The sequence below is a fragment of the Sapajus apella genome, unplaced genomic scaffold (genome assembly GCF_009761245.1).
Source record: "Sapajus apella isolate SASKATOON/1434 unplaced genomic scaffold, GSC_monkey_1.0 scaffold20, whole genome shotgun sequence".
NCBI classification, from domain to species: domain Eukaryota; kingdom Metazoa; phylum Chordata; class Mammalia; order Primates; family Cebidae; genus Sapajus; species Sapajus apella.
This window is the reverse complement of record NW_022436960.1, coordinates 23,951,481-23,971,022: the sequence shown is the minus strand read 5'-3', so window position 1 is coordinate 23,971,022 and position 19,542 is coordinate 23,951,481. Positions and strand designations below refer to the sequence as shown.

Sequence of the window (19,542 nt, the reverse complement as noted above, 5' to 3'; positions counted from 1 at the left end):
TACTGATGGATTGATTCCATGTTTTTGCTATGGTGAATAGTGCTACAATGAACATACGTGTGCATCTGTCTTTTGATAGGAAGTAACATCATACATACAAACAGCTGCCAGCATTTCTTTGTGAACACTCTTTGTGGCTTAACGTCTTTACTAATATTTCTGATTAAATTAAATCTTCTTATATCTCTCCTGTTACAGAAACGAGAGTGTAGAGTTGTATGAGACTCCTGAATTTACCTAGTCCCATGTTTCAAGCCTTGCAGAGGTTTCTTTTACACCCCCATCATAGTTAGTCATGACACCTTGGTTTAAATACATCCGATTCTATCTTCATCTTGCTATGGGGAACTTTCTGTCTCACAGTCAGCTTTTTCCATTGTTAGGTATTTCTGACTGCTGGGACTTCCTTCTCCCACCAGTCTTCTTCAGAATCTACTGTCATATCTGTTCTCATATTAATTACAATTTTTATTTTTGAAGTATACTTTAAAAAATTTTTTCACATTTATGAGAGGTCTTCAAAAAGTTCCCGGAAAATGTGCATTATGAAAAAAAGACATAACTTAAAAATTGTTTTCATCAAGATAAACTTGTACCAACTTCTTACAGCTTCTTATAACTTGTCTGAGCAGGATCTAGTTTGAGACATTAAGGAGGATAAGAGGCCCTATCAGAGCAGCATGAATTCTGTTAAAATTGCAGCAAGAACAAACATCAAATTTATGGTGAAGCTTGGGTAGAAGAATGGTGAAATCATTGATTCTTTATGAAGAACACTTTATAAATAGAAACCTCATTTTAAGGTTGGACAAGATGCTCTTAAAGATGACACCCAATAGGGCAGACCATCCACATCCATTTGTGAAGAAAAAATTCATCTTGTTCATTTCCTAATTGAAAAGCCTTGATGAGTAATAGCAGAAACAGTAGTTAACACCATAGACATCTCGATTGGTCAGCTTATACAATTCTTACTGAAAAATTTAAGTTGAGCAAACTTTCTAGTCAGTGGGTGCCAAAACCATCATAACTAGATCAGCTGCAGGCAAGAGTGGGACTTTCAATGAAAATTTTAAACAAGTGGGATCAAAATCCTGAAGCATTTCTTAGAAGAGTTGTGACAGGGGATGAAACATACTGTGGCTTTACCAGTATGTACCATCCTGAAGACAAAGCACAATCAAAGCAATGGCTACCAAGAGATGGAAGTGGTCCAATAAAAGCAAAAGCAGGCTGGTCAAGAGCAAAGATCATGGCAAGAGCTTTTTGGGATGCTCAAGGCACTTTGCATGTTGATTTTCTGCAGGCCAAATAAGAATAACATCTGGTCGTTATGACAGTGTTTTGAGAAAGTTAGCCAAAGCTATAACAGAAAAATGCCCAGAAAAGCTTCAATACTGAGACCTTTTTCATTATGACAATGTTCCTTCTTGTTCGTCTCATCAAATAAGGGCAATTATAAGAGAGTTTTGATGGGAAATCATTAAGCATTAACCTTGCCATCCTGATTTGACTCCGCTTGACTTCTTTTTGTTTCCTTGTCTTAAAAAAATCTTTAAAGGGAATAGATTTTTTTCAATTAATAATACAGAAGAAGTTACATTGATATGGTTAAATTTCCAGTACCCTCAATTCTTCAGGGATGGACTAAATGGCTGGTATCATCTCTCTGACAAAAGTGTCTTGTATTTGATGTAGCTTACATTGAGAAATAAAGTGTATATTTTTTATTTTTATCTACTTACCCGTGAAGTTCTTGGAGTGCTTTTAGCTATTTCTGTCTTTCTGTCTGCCTATGTAGATCTGTCTTTCTGCCTGTTTACCCACCCACCCATCCACTATCCACCTTCCCACCATCATTTATTTATATATATTTATTTAAACACCTGGAAAATGATTATATCTTTCTCTTGCCTTCTCTTTTTGTGTTGCTAACTACACTCAGATCTTTGAGTCATTCATAGTATGACAGTTTTCTTACTGCTGTCCATTCATATTTTATTTTTTAATGTGTTCAGGTTCTTTTAAAACTATGCTACCCAAAGTAAACCCACTGTTCTTTCTGTAGGAGAGAGTGCACTGGGCCTTTCCATGCTGTGGTGTGACTTTTACTTCCATTATGGATATGGCAGGAAGAGCCCAGTGACCCAGAACCTGGCTGCTTGGATTTATACTCTGCCCCTACTTCTCATTGGCAACATGGCTTTGGGCAAGTCACATATCCCTCTGTACGTAGTTTTTTCATTTGTGGGGTGCAGTGTCAGTGGTATCTATCTTGGAGGGTTGCATAGAGGAGCACTTCCTTGGTCAGTAATGTGCCCTCTGTCATGAATATTTCGTGCTGCCTTTATAACTTAATTTTTGTTGCTATTTTAACCACCAAATCATGACTATTTGTTATGACTTCTGGGTCTTTAAAGTTGCTGCTCTTCCCACCTAGGGCATGTTCCCCCAAGACAGCCACATGGCTGGCAACCTCTAATCTTTTAGTAGCTTGAATGTCATTCCTTAAAAAAGCCTCGCTGACTGCCATTTCTGCCTTGCCCTGGTCACTGTCTAGCCCTGGGCTTTATTTCATTTTCTTTATGGATCCTTTCACTGTCTGAAATTTTTTATTAATTTGCTTGATTATTAGCTTTCTCTCTCTGCTGAAATGTAACACAAGTGAAGTCAGAGTCTCTTTAGTCTCATTTACCAATGTTAACAGCAACCAGAATTGCACCTGGCAGATGGCAAGCATACCAGAAACTTCGTTGAAAAAAAGCTTTGGGTCCATGAAACTTCCAGACACATTTCAGGTGACTTTTTAAACTAGATTCCCTCCATCTCATATCCATGCAGTGGATACTTAAAACCTAAATCCAGAACCTGAATTTATCCTCAGTAAATTTGACTTCTCATATTCTATTCAGAGTTCTGGTATTCCTTTATTGTTTTGAATTTAATGCTGGACTTTATCATAATCAAGATCATTTTATGGTAACAATAGTATTATGCATGCATTGAGTGCTTGATACATATGAAGCACTTATAAATTTTTACATATCTCATTTAATTTTTAAAACACACCTATGAAATATGTAACATTTTTATTCCCATTTTATAAATGAGAAAGCTGTGGCACAATGAGGGCTAGCAATGGGGCAAAATCTCATGTCTAGTAAGTCATAGAGTTGGGATTTGAGCCCAGGCAGTCTGATGTCATCAACTGAATAATTCATTAGTGTCATAAGGAATTGTCTGAACTTTGTATTACTTGAAAATTTATGATGTTTTATCTGTATCTATATTCAAGCCATGATAAGATACCTCATAATAATAACAAGCCTCTGTGACACTCTGGTAATTTTTATTCTGCTTACTACTGAAACAGCAATTACTATATTTTAGTCATATTATCAGTGAGTTCACTATCCATAGAGCTCTGCACATAAGGCTGCTGTGAAGAAGGTGGTCAGTGCTTATTAAAAAGCCGGGCAGGCTACGTGGCATTTCTGTGAAGCACTAATTAGTATTTTCAGCAGAAATGTTTTACCAAACCTATTTTGCTATCATTTGAAAGCAGGCTCTTTGCTGCATGTTCACTTTTCACCTTATTTCCCAGAGTATTTACAGCAACTTGCCACAGTAACACATACTAAAATAATGGGCTGATACCTAAGAATAAAAAATGTGATCTAGAGAAAATTAAACACAAGATCCTGCGGGGTCTGAGAGAGATAAATATGTAGGCCTTAAGGAATCACACACAGTTTCCCTGGTTAAATCACAAATTTGTATTTTCTAAAGCTTCCTTGTGGCTAATAGATGAATAGGGAAGCAGTAAGTTCTTGCTATCATTTAGGAAAAGCTATACCAGTTTTTCAAGAAACACAAGTATCACTTGATAATACTGTATGTGTTTCCATAGGCCTTTTTGTAAGATGTATTCAGTAATACAATTTCCTGTATAGCATACCTACAATGAACTGCGTAGTTTGTAAGATGTATTCAGTGATATAATATCTTCTGTAGCATACCTGCAATGAATTGCTTAGTTTCATGTCACTGTTTCTCCTATTGTCCTTTGGTAAAAGCTGACAGTAGGACACTAAAACATTCAAGGAAAGAAAATCTGTAAAGGACGAAAAACAGACAGTATGGTCAAAAGGGAGATAGAACTTAGAGGTGCCTCTCTTCTTCTTATGTCCTCCATAAATACATACTTTGCCTGGGATTTTTAATATGGCCGGTAGACCATTCCAAGTAAGATTCTTTGGAAAGTGTTTGGAGTTTCTGAGTGGTTTGCTGTGGGATCCATGTGTTTTAGAAAGTGAATAAGAAGACATAGAGAATTATAGCCTTTTCCAGAAATTAAGCACCTAACCCTTTTTTTTTTTAAATTTAAAAGGCCCCTTTCTTACCTATCTGTAAGAGGAAAAACTGACCTTTTTGGATGTCTCTAGCGTTTATTCATTCCTTGTTCCTTTATTTATTCTTTCAACACATGTTTATTGAGCACCTACTATGCCGTAGATACCTAAGCTATAGCAGCAGATAAGACAGATATGGTTTCTTCTTCAATAGAGTATACATTTTAAGAGGGAAGGCAGACATTAAACAAGATACTAATTATACAGTTACAGTTTTCATAAGATCTACCGAAGACAAGTACGGCTTGCAAATTAAGCGCATACATGAGAAAATTCCTTTTTTTACAGCTTCCTAACATTATAGACAATGTGACCTCTAAGATATTCATAGCCTTCTAATCACTAAATCCCATGTCCCCTTCTTATCTTTACAAATGTTCATTTGCATTAGCATGGGAATACTATGATGAGGTTTAAAGTTTCTGCTTGTTCCTTTGTTTGTAGCAGTGAAAATGTTTTGTTTAAAAGAAAACGTACTTGAAGTCCATAAATAGAAAACAGATAAAATCTGGACTGCTTCTTTTGGAGATGCTTCATGGGGAGGCGGGAGCTCTAGCTTTCCCTACATGTGGCAATTGCAGGATCATCTTTTCTTCGCCCCCATGGTGCTGGTTTGGAAACGACTATTCTAGGAGTCTCATTATTATCAAGTATTTATGTGTTGGCACCCTGGCAGCCCTGAAGACTCTGCCTGTACTGACAAATCCCAGTCCTATTCCCAGTTGTGTGCTGGAGTCTCTGAATAGTTCTTGAACCAATCTGAGCCAAGAAAGAAACTCGGGCATCTTTGGATTTGAGAAACCCAAACTGGACCCTCTTCTTTCCCATCGGTGATTACAGTTCACACTTTACTTCCTACCCAGGTCTCTAACCACCACCCTATTTATTAGTCCTTCTGCTGTGTGTGCATGGATTGGTGAGGGAAATTAGAGAAAAAGGAAGGTGATTGCATCCATCAATTGAATCAATGTATCCTGGACTCCAAATATGTGCTAAGCATTGTCCAAATGTTGTATTGGACCGAGTGTAGAAAGTTATCACCAAGACAAAAGTATGCCAGATTGCAGGGTCATTTATTATGCCGGCGACCACAGAGGACTCACATCTCTCCAACCTGTGGTGTCAAAAGGAGGGTGCCACGACTTTTTATACCCAAAAAATCACCTTGGGTATGGGGGTGAGGAGCGGGGATGGGGATGAAAAGGTTTCGGACATTTCAATGGCTTGGGGATTCTGTGATTCACCTCCTGGGCGGAGACAAGGGCGGGGGTCTCCGGACATTCCAAGGGCCAGGGGACTTTTGTCATTCTGTGTGTTACCTCAGTGGTTTACAGAAGTCAAGATACACATTTGTTTACACATCGTCTGGGTGGTGATAGAAGGCACAGATTTTAGCAGTTACTGATAAGAAAAGGTAAGCAGCTTTACATAGTTTTGCAGAACAAACTAGCAGTTCTATTTACAGAGGCCAAGGACAGTAGTTATTGTGAGGAGAGTGGAGCAACCATTTCATCTTATTTAAAAAACAGTTTTGCATTTTATAAAATAGTGTCGCTCAGGTTCTGGCTCTAGGCCAGCAGAATATCACACAAAGAAGCTGAAGGTACAGCAACGAACAAAAGAAACAGAAACACCTGCACTTTCACAGCATACGTTCTAATGGAGGACATAGACAATAAACAGATATGTAAGAAATTAAGATTATATAACACATGGTGATAAGTTCTTTGGGGAGAAACTAACCAAAGGAAAAGGATAGGATATGTCAGGGTGAGGAAGACCAAGGTTTACTCTTTTAAAAATGAGGTAAAAGATTGCCTCACTGAAAAGGTGACACTTGAGGAAAGATGGGAAGGGAACGAGTGATACCGACGTCTGCGAGAAAAGGATTGCAAACAGAGGAAGCAGCAAGCATAATGGAGCCTAGTTAGGAGCCTGGTATGGTTAAGAAACAACAAAGGGGTCAGTGTGTCTAAAACAAAGTAAGAGACGATACTAGAAAAGTGGCGGAGGACCAGATCTTGCATGATGCTTTAGGCCATTTTGAGGACTTTGGCTTCTACTCTCAGGAATGACTGGGAAGAAGAGTGTCATGATCTGTCTTCTATTTTGAAAAGATCACCCTGGCTCCCGTGTGGAAAATAGAATGCAGCAGGCAAAGACAGGTGCAGGAACATCGTTTGGGAGCGTTTGACACAAAACAGGAGAACAGTAAGGGGCAGGAGGGGTATCATTTGTTCAAGTCAGTCTCTCCCTTTTTTCCATTTGATAGGAACAAAGAGTAGAACTTAGCAGAATGTCCACTAATAGAGGAGAAAGACAATAAAATGTCAAAGGTATTGAGATAGTAAGTGAGTAGTAATTTAATTAATGGAAAAGAAAATCTTGGAAAGAGATGTTTTTGTCCAAGAGCCAGTTGTGAAAGGTGACCCTGAGGCTCAATAAATACCCTTCCATTGTCAGTGGTATGTGTAAGTGTATGTAATGGGAGAATAAAAATAGAGGGAAAAGTCAGGATCGAGTTTTCAATTTGACACTTTCTACATGTGGAGTACAGTGTGGTGTATAAAACACTGTTATTTAATGTATCTTATTACTACATAAATGAATGAACCACCTTTCCCAAACATCTTTCTACGTGTGAAGAAGAAAAAAGAAAAGAGAGAGAGAGAGAGAGAGAGAGAGAGAGAGAGAGAGAAAATGAAGTTTAGAGAAGTCAGAGAGAGAATATTCAATTTTCTGTTTAGTATCATTTATTCAGTGTTCAGTGTCCATGATGTTATGAGAAATATTCTAGTTACTGGAGATCTAAATATAAATGAAACACAGTTCTTGCCTTTAAGAAGCTCACAGTCAAATGGAAAACATATAGAAATAAATAGTACTGTAATGTGATAGAAGAGGATTACCTAATTCTCACTGAAAGATTCAGATATGCATTATCCTCTGTGCAGCATCTTTGAGGGATGACAGGGAGGGCCAGCAGCTGGGGGTGGAGAGCAGAAAGGGTGGTCTCAGGGAAGAAATTCCATGTGCCATGATACAGGGGATTAAAATCATGTGGCCTTTTCAGTTTATGAAAGCAGTGATTCACAGAACTTAGATGATAGGCATTGACAAGATACTCAAGACTCCCAAGACGGGACAGTCAGGAGAGTGACTTGAAGATAGGGTCTTTAAGGAGTAATTCAATTAAAATTATGGCATTAGGGCAGACTGTAATTCAATATGACTGGCATCCTTATAAGGAGAGAATGTCCTTATGAGAAGTACTCAAGACTCCCAAGCCAAGACACACATGTCTTGGGAGACATTCTAGTCTTGAGTGTCTTGTCAAGGTAAATCATCTAGTATAGAAAAGAGCTCAACAATTGTAATAGCCTTGAGAATATATTTTATATTGCTTATTGTCCAAACTGGGACAGTCTTCACCATGAAAAGGGGTACTATTAATAACTATACTAGAATGGGTATAAATTAAGGCAGTCCTGGAAAACCCAAACATATGGTCAACCTAATGATACCTGCATAAAGTGGTTTTAATTGTACTAACTGTTGGTGCAAACTGAGTGTTAAAGGTAGTGATGAGTTTCCCTGTTAGAAAAACGTCCCAAACAAATGAACCAAGACAGTTAATGCAGAGTTTTGGTAGAAGAGATAACTACTTTTAGATGGTAAGTCAAAGAAGGCTTGTCTGAGGTGAGGACTTTGAGCTGAAACTTGAATACAAACAGCCAGCTATGGGAAGCTCCATGGCAGGAGCGCTTCAGGGAGAGGGAATCCTAAAAGCCCTTCATGGGAGTCTTTCTGTTAGAGAAGACCTTTTGGATGGAGAATACAAAATCAGGGGAGCTTGAAAGATGAGGTCTGAGATATAAGGCGAGGTTAGTTCATGTTCAGCCATGTATGTATGGTGGGGAATTTGGGTTTATTCTAATTGGTGAAAGCATGGTGGTAGAGCATGCCTCTTGTACTAGGTTACAAGGACTGCCTTAACGAAGTACCCAGGACTGGGTGACTAAACAATAGGGAGTTGTTTCCTCGCAGTTGTGAAGGGTTGACCCCCCAGATTAAAGTCCAGTTGAGCTGGTGCCTTTTGAGGGCTGTGAGAGGAGGATCTGTTTTAGAACTTTCTTCTTGGCTTTTGGATGACAATCTTCTCCCTGTTTCTTTACATTGTCTTTCTGCTGTAGATGTCTGTGTCCAAATTTCCTCTTCTTTTAAGGACGCCAGTCATATTGGATTAGGGTCTGCCTTGATGCCATGATTTTAATTGATTTATTCCTTAAAGACCCTATCTTCAGATATGGTAAACCTCTGTGGTATTGGGGGTTAAAATTTCAACACATGAGTGTTTGGAGGGACAGAATTCAACCCAAAACGCCTCATTAAGCCTGGAAGGGACTGTAGGAATATTTAGTTAACTGGATGGGAAGCACGTAAACCCAATTTTTAAGAAAAGAGGAATGAAAAGTTGTACCATTTCTAGGTATAGTGTGAAGGTCATGGTATAAAACAGAAAGAAGCTTTATAGAAGGGAACAAAAGACACTGGAGCTGACTCAAGGATGGAGGGTAGGAGGAAGAAAAGGAGCAGAAAAAATAACTATCGGATACTAGGATTAGTACCTCAGTGATGAAATAATCTGTGCAACAAATTCCCATGATATGAATTTACCTATACAGGTATTGATCGACTTACGACCTATGCAACTTGCGACCATTCGACTTTACGACCACAATCGCTAGCCACGACTGCTCCGCGTCTGGCAGCGCAAACGTTGCCCAGCTGGGCGTACGACAGTGCGGACCAGCTTCCGGCAGCACTACCATCTCCGCGTGCACCATTTCAACTGTACATATAGCCTACTCAACTTATGACCAAATCGTGTTACGACTGGTCCGCGGTCCCAATCGTGGTCGTAAGTCGAGCACTAGCTGTATAACAAATCTGCACATGTACCCTTGAACATAAAATAAAAGTTAAAAAAAGAGAAAGAAGCTTTATACAGAGGACTATATATAGCTTTTTATAAAGGACTATATTAAGGGTTCTTATGAGAAGTCATTATTTAGGCCTCAGGCATCTATAGACATTCAAAGGGAGTCTGTGTGTAACAGTCTTGAACTGCTGATGAAAGAAGGTGTCGAAGTGTGTTGGTGCCAAGGTCTGGAGTGGAGTGATAGGATCCTGACTGGGAACACCCAGGGATGAATGTCCTTTGTGCACAGGTAATAGACAAAACAGAGGGAATGAGGGATCAAACACAGAGGCATATGAGGAAGGCTCCTCCTCTCTTCAGAAATCCAGAAACCTGAGTGTGAAAAGCAGACTTAAGGACATCCACTTGAATTGGTGGGACGCTCTTCATAGGAGATATTTTCCTAATATACATTACAAAGTGGTAGTTATCTTAACCTGAATATATTCTGGATATGTGATTTTGGAAAAAAAAAAAAAAGAAAAAAGAAAGAGAGAAAGAAAAGAAAAAAAGGAAAGGAAAAGGAAAGAAAAGAAATTTCTGTGTTAGGACAAAAGCTAGGATAAATTTGGCTAGCTTTAATTTCCAAAAAGCCTCTTGAAAGCTGAATTCTAGTCATTCCAGGATAAAATGAGTAATGAAACAAACAGAAAAATATTTCATGTGGAAGAACAGAACAGAGACCGTGGGCAGTAGTATCCATGATACGCTGGAGTTTGTCTAAGTAACATTGAGACGTGTGCCTTAAACTTTAGATTGTCGGAGATCAGTTTAAGGCAAAGATAGAATATTATGACTAAAGAGTATAAAATGAACTGCTGAGCATACAAGTACCATAAACAGGTTCTTCCTTCAGCATTGAGCTGATCGGTGTTCTTTCTCTTGATTTCGTTTTCTTCTTAAAAACTCAGTTCTCAACAGGCCACATATGTGATGAAGGTCCCAAAGATTACCATACTGTATTTTTACTGTATATTTTCTATGAATAGATACACAAATATTTACCATTGTGCAACAGTTGCCCGCAGTATTCAGTACAATACTATGCTGCACAGGTGTGTAGCCTAGGAGCAATAGGGCATACCATATAGTGCAGGTGTCTAGAAGATTACATCATCCAGGTTTGTGTAAGCGCACTCTATAATGTTCACACAAAGGTGAAATCACCCAACGATGCATTTCTTAGAACATTTCCTCATCATTACATGAAGCATGACTGTATAAGCATTGAGAATATGAATGCACATAATTTCCATCAAGGGAAAGTATGTAATTCCAAATATAATTGGTAAATTTGTATTAAAATTATTTTAAATGTCTCAGTATCTGTTATATGAGAAACACTTGTTTCACACACAGCAGAACAGATGAACTATTTGTTTTCCATCACTAGAACATTTTTCTAAAATTTTTGGCCTATTTGAAATAGATGACATCTATTGAAATTGATGACTTCTAAATTTCCAACCAGTGCTAAGATCTATAAGTCTGTGTATTACAGATAATTGGCTAATTAACTGAGTATGGTATTACTTTTTTTCAGTTTATAATGGTTTATATCTTTTAGGATGCAGTTGTTGAAATATGGCACCAAAACACTAAACATCTCATATTGATCATGTGTCAATTTACCTAACCTTGGCAATTATTTTCAGTATCTATTTTCCAAGGAAAGAGATGAGTGGCTTTTATCAGATTTCACAAGTGGAGAAGAATTGGAGTTGAGATAAATATTTTGTTCTCCACTGTCAAATGGACATTTAAGCTGAATTGGGAGAAAACAAGCCCTGTGAATTCTGCTGGATGGAAAATTTTGCCGTAAATGACAGCAACCTTGTTCCTCGATTTTCATCATAGTCAAAACATGTTTCAGAGTTTACCCGCTTCTACATATCTCATTTGATTTTCACAATGGAGATTTTCTAGTGTATGTTTTATAGATGACCAAGCAAATTGAAGAGGTTAAGTGACTTGTTCAAGGTTGTATATGTGAGCACATATTGAACATAACTTATTTGACCTTATTACTGTAATGCTCATTAGAATCGCTGCAAAAATATATTTTTCTATCAATTGACACACTACACAATTTGTATTTGAAGCTTTCAAAATTGTCACTGTTCGTAATAATAATAAGCACTTACTACATAATATGAAGCACTTACTACATTTCAGTCATGGTGCTAAGTATGTCATAGTCATCATCTAATTTATTCAATTTGAAGGTATGCCATTCATTGGAAATGGCAATATACACTTATAATTATTTGCAGCATAGCGTTCTACACTGAAACGATGAAATAAAGAAGTTGAAATTTTCTGTACAAATTAGCATAGCTTAGGATCTTTTGTGGTAACAACCAGCATGTCTTACAGCTTAAAACAACAAAGGTTACTTCTCATCCGCCTTACATTCCATCTTTGGGGTACCTGGAGCTCTGTCTCACTCAGAGACTCACACTGCTGGAGCAGCCACAATCTAGTGCCTGGTTGGCCACGTGGTAGAGGAAAAGACAGACTGGTGAACCATGCAGTGATCCCTAACACTTCTGCCCAGAGGTGATGCCAGTCACGTTGATCACAGCAAGTCAGTGGCTACACCCAATACCAAAACAGTGGGGAGTAAAATCTTACAACATGCCTGAAAATACTGGAAATTTTTATGTCATTTTTAATTGAAAAATGTGTAAATTTGATTTTCTGTATTCAGTCATTTATTCAATCAGGATTTATTCAACAAAAAGCATTGAACCCTGTTTTTTTCTGACAACCGCTTCTTCAATTCCCTGACATCAACTGGGTGCCCAACAATTTCATTCAGTCCTGATACTACCTGGAGTTACAGCAGATTCCACAGGGTAAGAGCTCAGTCTCACAACACTTCTGCTACTCCAGACACCAGCAGTACAAGGATCGCCCAGGCTACCCACAGTTTTGTGCAGCTGTCTACAGATTAGGGGTTCTCATGACCTCCTCCATCTCTCATTTTCCATAGTTCAGTAGAACCACTCACAGAACCAAGACACGTTCTTTATTTGCAATTATTGGTTTATTATAAGGATTCAATTTAGGAACAGCCAAATTGAAGAGATATATTAGACAAAACATTAGAAAGAGGGTTCAGAGCTTAGATGCCCTCTCTGGGCACACTGTCCTGCCAGCATGCTGATACGTTCACCAACCTGGAAGATCCTCAAACCCCATCTTCTAGAGTTTTGTGCCCAGACTTCATTAAAGTAGACATGATTGATTATACGTTGCCCATTGGTGGTTGAACTCAGTCTCCAGCCCCTCTCTCCAACCCAGAGGTCAGAGACTGGGACTAGAATTTCCATTCCTCTAATTCAGTAGTTTTTCCTATAACCAGTCCCCATCCTAAAGTAAAAAGCTACCCTTTTCTCCCCCATGAGTTATTTCATTAGGGATCTCAAAAGACCATACATTTGGAAAATTTTAGGAGCTTTGTGCCAGGAACTTAAGAGAAAGATTTTTTTTTCCATTATACTACACATAGCCACGTGCTAAGCTTGGTGCAAGGCACAGGGGATACAGTAGTGAATGGAGTGGACACAGTCCTTGTCCTCATGCAACTTCAAGTTAGGCAACCTCATTGAAAGAAAGATCAGTCTAGAGAATTTCATAAAACTGAAACAAAAATAAAACATGGACTTTATTCACAGAAGCATTTATCTCCATATGTGAATAACATCAGTTAGTGAACTAACTGGGAGGAGGAAGGAGGTGCTGGGTGTAGAATGGGCAGGAAAACTGGAGAAGTCAACCCTGAATTTTTAATGCCCTAAATGACTTTAAATCTCATCTTTTTGACATGGTGATGGTCAAAGGTTGGCATATTTTTCTTATCAAAGCACAGGATAGGGTGCTAGGTGGAAGAACCAAAAATATATGCATAAAATGATGCCCACATGGGTTAATGGATATATGAATTTTTAAATTCCTAGACAAACATATAAATCAATGAATTATTAAGTTTACACTAATTATATATGGGACTATTTGATATGGCTTACTTTGTTCTTTGAATTTTGCATTGAGGCGATTTGTAGTCTGATTTTCTTGCAGAAATCTTAAAATCTCCTTAACCACTTCCCTAAAAAATCCTTGAACAAACATTTGTCAGAAATGTCCACATCATATTCCTTTGTTCTCGTTTATCTCATCCTCTTTGAGTTCTCCACATCTTTAAGTAGGAAGTAATTTAGTGCTGCTGAAGTTGTAACCCTGGAGATTTCTCTTAAGTTACAAATAACTTTCTTTCCATATGATGACAGCATGTAAGAAAATTGAGGTTTTCTTTTCTCCAAGGAAGAGTACATCTAGAATATTTTATTGTCCTCTATGGATATTCTACACCTTTTGAGTGAATACTTTCCTCTGTTAAAACATTAACTGTCATAATGAGATTTAGTCCAGTTGGACCAACCTTGTGAGTAAAAACGATCCTCCAATCTGTGATTCAAGCATTTTGAACTTCCCAGAATATAATTAGCATAGAATACAATTCTTATCTTAAAATCTTTCTTTGAGAACTTCTTGAATTATTGTTATGGTTTCTAAAATATGTTTCCTATTTTGAGGGTAAGATCACAAAACAGAAAAAAAAATGTGTATCAGAATATGTGAAAGATACCTGTGCTTGTCAGATCAAGTTTAGGCTGCTCATGGACCTTCATTCAATTTAGATGCAGATGGTGTAAGGGACTTTGAATATGCTCTATTATTATTCAGCTGACTTATTCAGTAAATAATAGTGTTCTTCAGGAACAGAAAACCAAACACCACATGTTCTCACTCATCAGTGGGAGCTGAACAGTGAGAACACAGGGACACAGGGAGGGGAACAACACAACAGTGGGGCCTGTGGTGGGGATGGGGGAAGGGAGAGCATCAGAATAAACAGAATGCATGGGGGGCTTAGTATCTAGGTGATGGGTGATTAGGTGGGTGCAGCAAACCACCATGGCACATGCTTACCTATGTAACCAACCTGCACGTCCTGCTTATGTATCCCAGACCCTAAAAAAAAAAAAAAAATTTTAAAAATAGTAATAGTGTTCTTTTTTTTTTTTTTTTTGGATGGAGTCTTGGTCTGTTGCCCAGGCTGGAGTGCAGTGGCGCAATCTTGGCTTACTGCAACTTCCACTTCCTGGGTTCAAGCGATTCTCCTGCCTCAACCTCCTGAGTAGCTGGGATTACAGGTACACACCACCATGGCCTGGCTAACTTTTGTAGTTTTAGTAGAGATGGGGTTTCACCATGTTGGCCAGGCTGGTCTCGAACTCCTGACCTTGTGATCCACCCACCTCCGCTTCTCAAAGTGCTGGGATTACAGGCGTGAACCACTGGGCAGAGCCAATACTAGTGTTATTTAGTGTCTGTTATGTGAATGGAAGTTTTGCAGACATTGTCACAGCAGCATTTTTGCCTGTGGGCTTTCACTAAGTGGTGTCTTCATCTTGTGGGAAAGATATCCCAGTCTTGCTCCCATCTGCTTCATTTACTGTTGATGTTACGATTGCTGCCTAAGTAGTATGTGACTTTCCAGGGACAGAGGGTCAGGTTCGTCTGGACCCCTCTTTCTCTGGAAACCTCCTTCGAGGAATAGCCTTTAACCTTGAGTGCTGCCTCCAGCCAGCAAGCACCCTCTCAAGGTCAAGCACACCCTATTACTTGACCCAGTGAAAGACGCTGAACATCCTGCTAACACCTTTGGTATACATCTCTTTGCCCTCAGACTAGCTACAGAAAGAGAAAGAGAGAGAGAGAAATAATACATTTTTATATTTCCTGTTCTTGATGTTGAATGAGGCAGTTTATCTTCTGAAGAGCCGCTTTGAAGGTTTGAGTATGTTAGATGCAGTAAATGTAACAGCATAGAAATGAAAAAAGGAGGTTGGCAAACTGCCCTCTGATCTTCTTTTAAGGCTTTTGAAGGATTTGGATTGTTTCACCTTTTAGTGGCATCCCACAGAGGCTGAGATTTCACTTAGAGAGAACGGCTTTGATGTGCTATTTTGTATATTAGTGAACAGGTGCACAAGGACGCTATTTTCTAATCAATGCTCCTGCTCCCTCAACATAGAAGAGAATTGAGGTATTAAGGAAATGCCAAGAGGTAGAAGAACATCCGGGATGTTTTGTGGAGACCTTGCTTTGCTACGTTTCCTTCCTTCAAGTTATTTGATCTGTGAATGTGCCTAAGCGTTTATTGTTTACCAGATACTGTGCTAAGGCTTTTATAAGCTTTGTATTGCTTAATGTTCATGGCAGCCGTGGGCAGAAATTACCATTAGAGTAGGAATGTTACTATAATCTTCCAACTGGGTTGATAGTCATTCCTTAACCTGCTCTTTTTGACTTTTCTTCTTTAACCCTTTGCTAATCTATCTAATTGTCCCTTATTTCTGTAAAGCTATTTTAAGGTATTTTTTGAGATTCCTTATTAAGACCTTTAATACGGTCAGGTGTGGTGGCTCATACTTGCAATCTCAGCACTTTGGGAGGCTGAGGCGGGTGGATCACCTTAGGTCACGAGTTTGAGACCAGCCTGGCCAACGTGGTGACACCCCGTCTCTACTAAATACAAGAAATTACCTGGGCATGGTGGTGTATGCCAGTATTCCCAGGTACTTAGGAGGCTGAGGCAGGAGAATCACTTGAACCTGGGAGGCAGAGGTTACAGTGAGCCAGAATTGTGCCATTGCACTCCAGCTTGGGCCACAAGGGCGAAACTCCATCTCAAAAAAAAAAAAAAAAAAGACCTTTAATACGTGTGAGTATAGTAGCAAGCAACGACAAAAGACATCCCCAACCTCCCACTAAATGGAAGTACAGATGCCGGGATTTGAACCAGGCCCATCTTATTACACAGCCTCCACTCTTCCAGTTTTCTTCATGGCCTAGTGCCAGAATAGAAGGAATATTTCCAGTGCACACGAGCTGTGCTCAGAAAATTATTTCTTCATCTTCTTGGTGATAACAAACCCTTCCCTTCCTTAGCAGTCTTACCTAAAAAAATTTAGCCTAGTAATTTAAAAAAAGAGTAACGCAGTAAAATATGTCATCCCATAAAGTCTAAAGATTTGGATTTTAAAAGCTTTCAGGCTAGAGAATAGAACTTAATGTATTTCTAGAAGTGAAATAACTCTTGTTAAAATCAGATGCTGCTGATAGGCAATCCAAAAGAGATTGTTCAGACCCTAGAAGCTTCAAATAAATTGAGTCTCAGAAATAGGGGGGACTGAGTCACACAGTTCTGATTGTTTTTGTCAACCTTCTGCAGAGGAACAGGAGCACCCTTCCCAAAGAGTTCAGAGCTGGGTGTGAGTATTCACAGCGTGAAACCCTGGCACAGCTTCCTCTTTATAATTCCAGTAGCAATGGCAAACAAGAAGATGCAACGTTTAACTTCAGACTTCCTTAGACAGAGAGCTGTGTTTACAATCAGCTGGCTCCTTTGAGCATTCTGACAAAGTCTCAGTCATATCTGGATCTATTAGGTTGTCTTTTAAACATGGAAATATTTCAACAAACAGGTAATATTCCCATAAGCTGTGAAAATCTGTCTAGAAATCAGTTGTTAAGCGACCTATAGAGTGTAGAGCAGAAATAGCTACAAAATGCAGTAAATTTTAGCAGTGGTTTCTAGTGAGAAACAATGTATTCCCTAGGTGCGGTGGGCTATTGAGAACATTTATTATGTTCTTCTTGTGTGAACACGGATACAAAGAAAATAAAAGCTCAGCTTTTGACTTATATGACTGCATTTACCGTGGTATACTTCAAGATTCACACATGCATAGGGAGATTATTTACACATATGTGAAACGAGGAAAATAATGTGAAAACATAATAGTTGAAGGTGATGGTGCAGCTCTTTTACTTCTATTCTGGATTGGTGTTTTTGCCAAATCTTCCCTATGTCAACACAGGTGACCCCTCTGAAAGGAACTTGCCAATTAGAGTTGACAAAGGGACTGGGTACACTGAATCCTGGGAAATGACCTTAAATGACCTCCAGAATTTAAATATAGTCTTTGAAAGGGGATGAACCGATGAGCTGATTCACAGCTTCCACGTGGAACCATCTCTATATGCTAAGTAGGAGGCCAGTCCTCCTAAAGCCCTTCAAGGAGGGCAGTAGCACCGCTGCTACCTTCACAGACGCCTCCATTTCCTAGCTGTGTGAACTTAATGAGAAATATACACTCCAGAAATCGGCCTCTTCATCTCTGAAAAGGGTATAATAATTAGTCATTCATTGTAGAGAGGATTAATGGGATAATTATATTATGCAAAACTCATTGAAGTATTTTGTTTACATAGGGAGTATTTAATAAACATAAAAATTATAATTATTTCAGTTGTTATAATTCCCCTTTTACAGCTGAGGAAACTCTCCAGACCACAGAGTAAGTGGGAAAGCTGAAATTGGAACCTACCTCTTTTTGACTCCAAATTAAGTGTTCTTTTAAAGAGGTACAGTAGTTCTCACCTATGCATGAGAGACACCTTCCAAGACCCCCAGTGGGTGCCTGAAACCACAGACAGCACCAGACTCTATATCCACTGTTTTTCCTACATATACCTATGATAAAGTTTAATTTATAAATTAGGCAGAGTAATGGTTAAACAATAATTAAAAGTGGAACAACTGTAAAAATATCCTGTAGTAACAGTTATGTGAATGTGGTCTTTTTCTCTCTCTTGTATATTTCTGGAATATTCCATTTAATATTTTTGAACTGAAACTCTGTAAAACAAAACAATAAATAAAAGGATACTACTGTAGTTAGTGTTCATTTAAAACATAATTTTGGCCAAGTGCAGTGGCTCACCCCTGTAATGCCAGCACTTTGGGAAGCCAAAGTATGCTCATCGTTTGAGCCTAAGAGTTCAAGACCAGCCTGGGCAACATGGTGAAATCCTGTCTCCACATATATATATATATATATATATATATATATATATATATATATATATATATATTTAAGCTTTCTGTGCCTCTTCTATAAGATTGAGACCCTTATCTTTGATGCATGCAAACTTGCTTGTCCTGAATCATCTTTGTGGGTTTTTTCCCCACACAACTGTGTAGTGGTTAATAGATATATGTATATAATAACCAAGCATAGTGATGCATACCTGTAGTCCCAGCTACTCTGGAGGCTGAAGTGGGAGGATCTCTGGAGCCCAGGTGGTTAAGACCGTAGTGAGTCATGATTGTGCCACTACACTCCAGCCTGAGTGTAGGAGTGAGACCCTATCTCAAAAAAAAAAAAAAAAAATTTTTTTTTTTTTTCAGAATTCTGACTATGCCAAGTACTCTGTTGGGTGCTGATCAACAAGGTAGACTAAGTCTTTCCTTGTGGAGCCCACAATCCAGCTGCCTCTGACAGTGCTTTTCCCCGTGGCACTCAAGATCACGATTCCTGGTGCTACAGAACATTCTGTAACTTGGAAATCCTGAGGCTGCCTTGGGGAACAATCATAAGGAGGAGAGGTTCCTCTGAGCAAAAAGGAAGGAATGTTTCTCCTGCAATTAGAGAGTGTAGTGACAGTGGCAACCACAGCAGCCTCTAGTGCACCAGGGATGGCAGGGACGAAAGTGAATGCTGCCCTCGGCCAAAACAGTGCTGGCGTCTTCAGCAAATGTTTCACTACGTGGTACTCACCGTTACTTCATACAGTGTTCAGGGTTTTGACTCTTGAGTAGAATTTCTGGAATCCCAGGCAAAGATAGTTACAGGTTTCAGAGCAGGACTTCCTCCAGCAAATTCTGACTTTATTACTTACAGGGATTTTTTATTTTATTTTAATTTTTATTTTGAGTTCAGGGGTACACATGCAGGTTTGTTATATAGGTAAACTTGTGTCGTGGGGGTTATACAGATTATGTCATCACCCAAGAATTAAGCCTAGTACCCTTTAATTATTTTTCCTGATCCTCTTCTTCCTCTTACCCTCTACTCTTCAAAAGGCCCCATTGTGTATTGTTCCCCTCCATTTATTCATGTGTTCTCATCACTTAGCTCCCACTTATAAGTAAGAACATGCAGTATTCAGTTTTCTGTTCCTGCATTAGTTTGCTAAGGATAATGGCCTCCAGCTCTATCTGTGTTCCTGTAA

General features: G+C 38.8%; 1 protein-coding gene across 39 annotated transcripts in view; it reads left to right on the top strand.

The window, feature by feature from the left end:
- Positions 1–19,542, top strand: part of NRXN3 (neurexin 3) — a 1,699,208-nt gene that overhangs the window by 755,035 nt on the left and 924,631 nt on the right. The gene's annotated exons all lie outside the window — the stretch shown is intronic.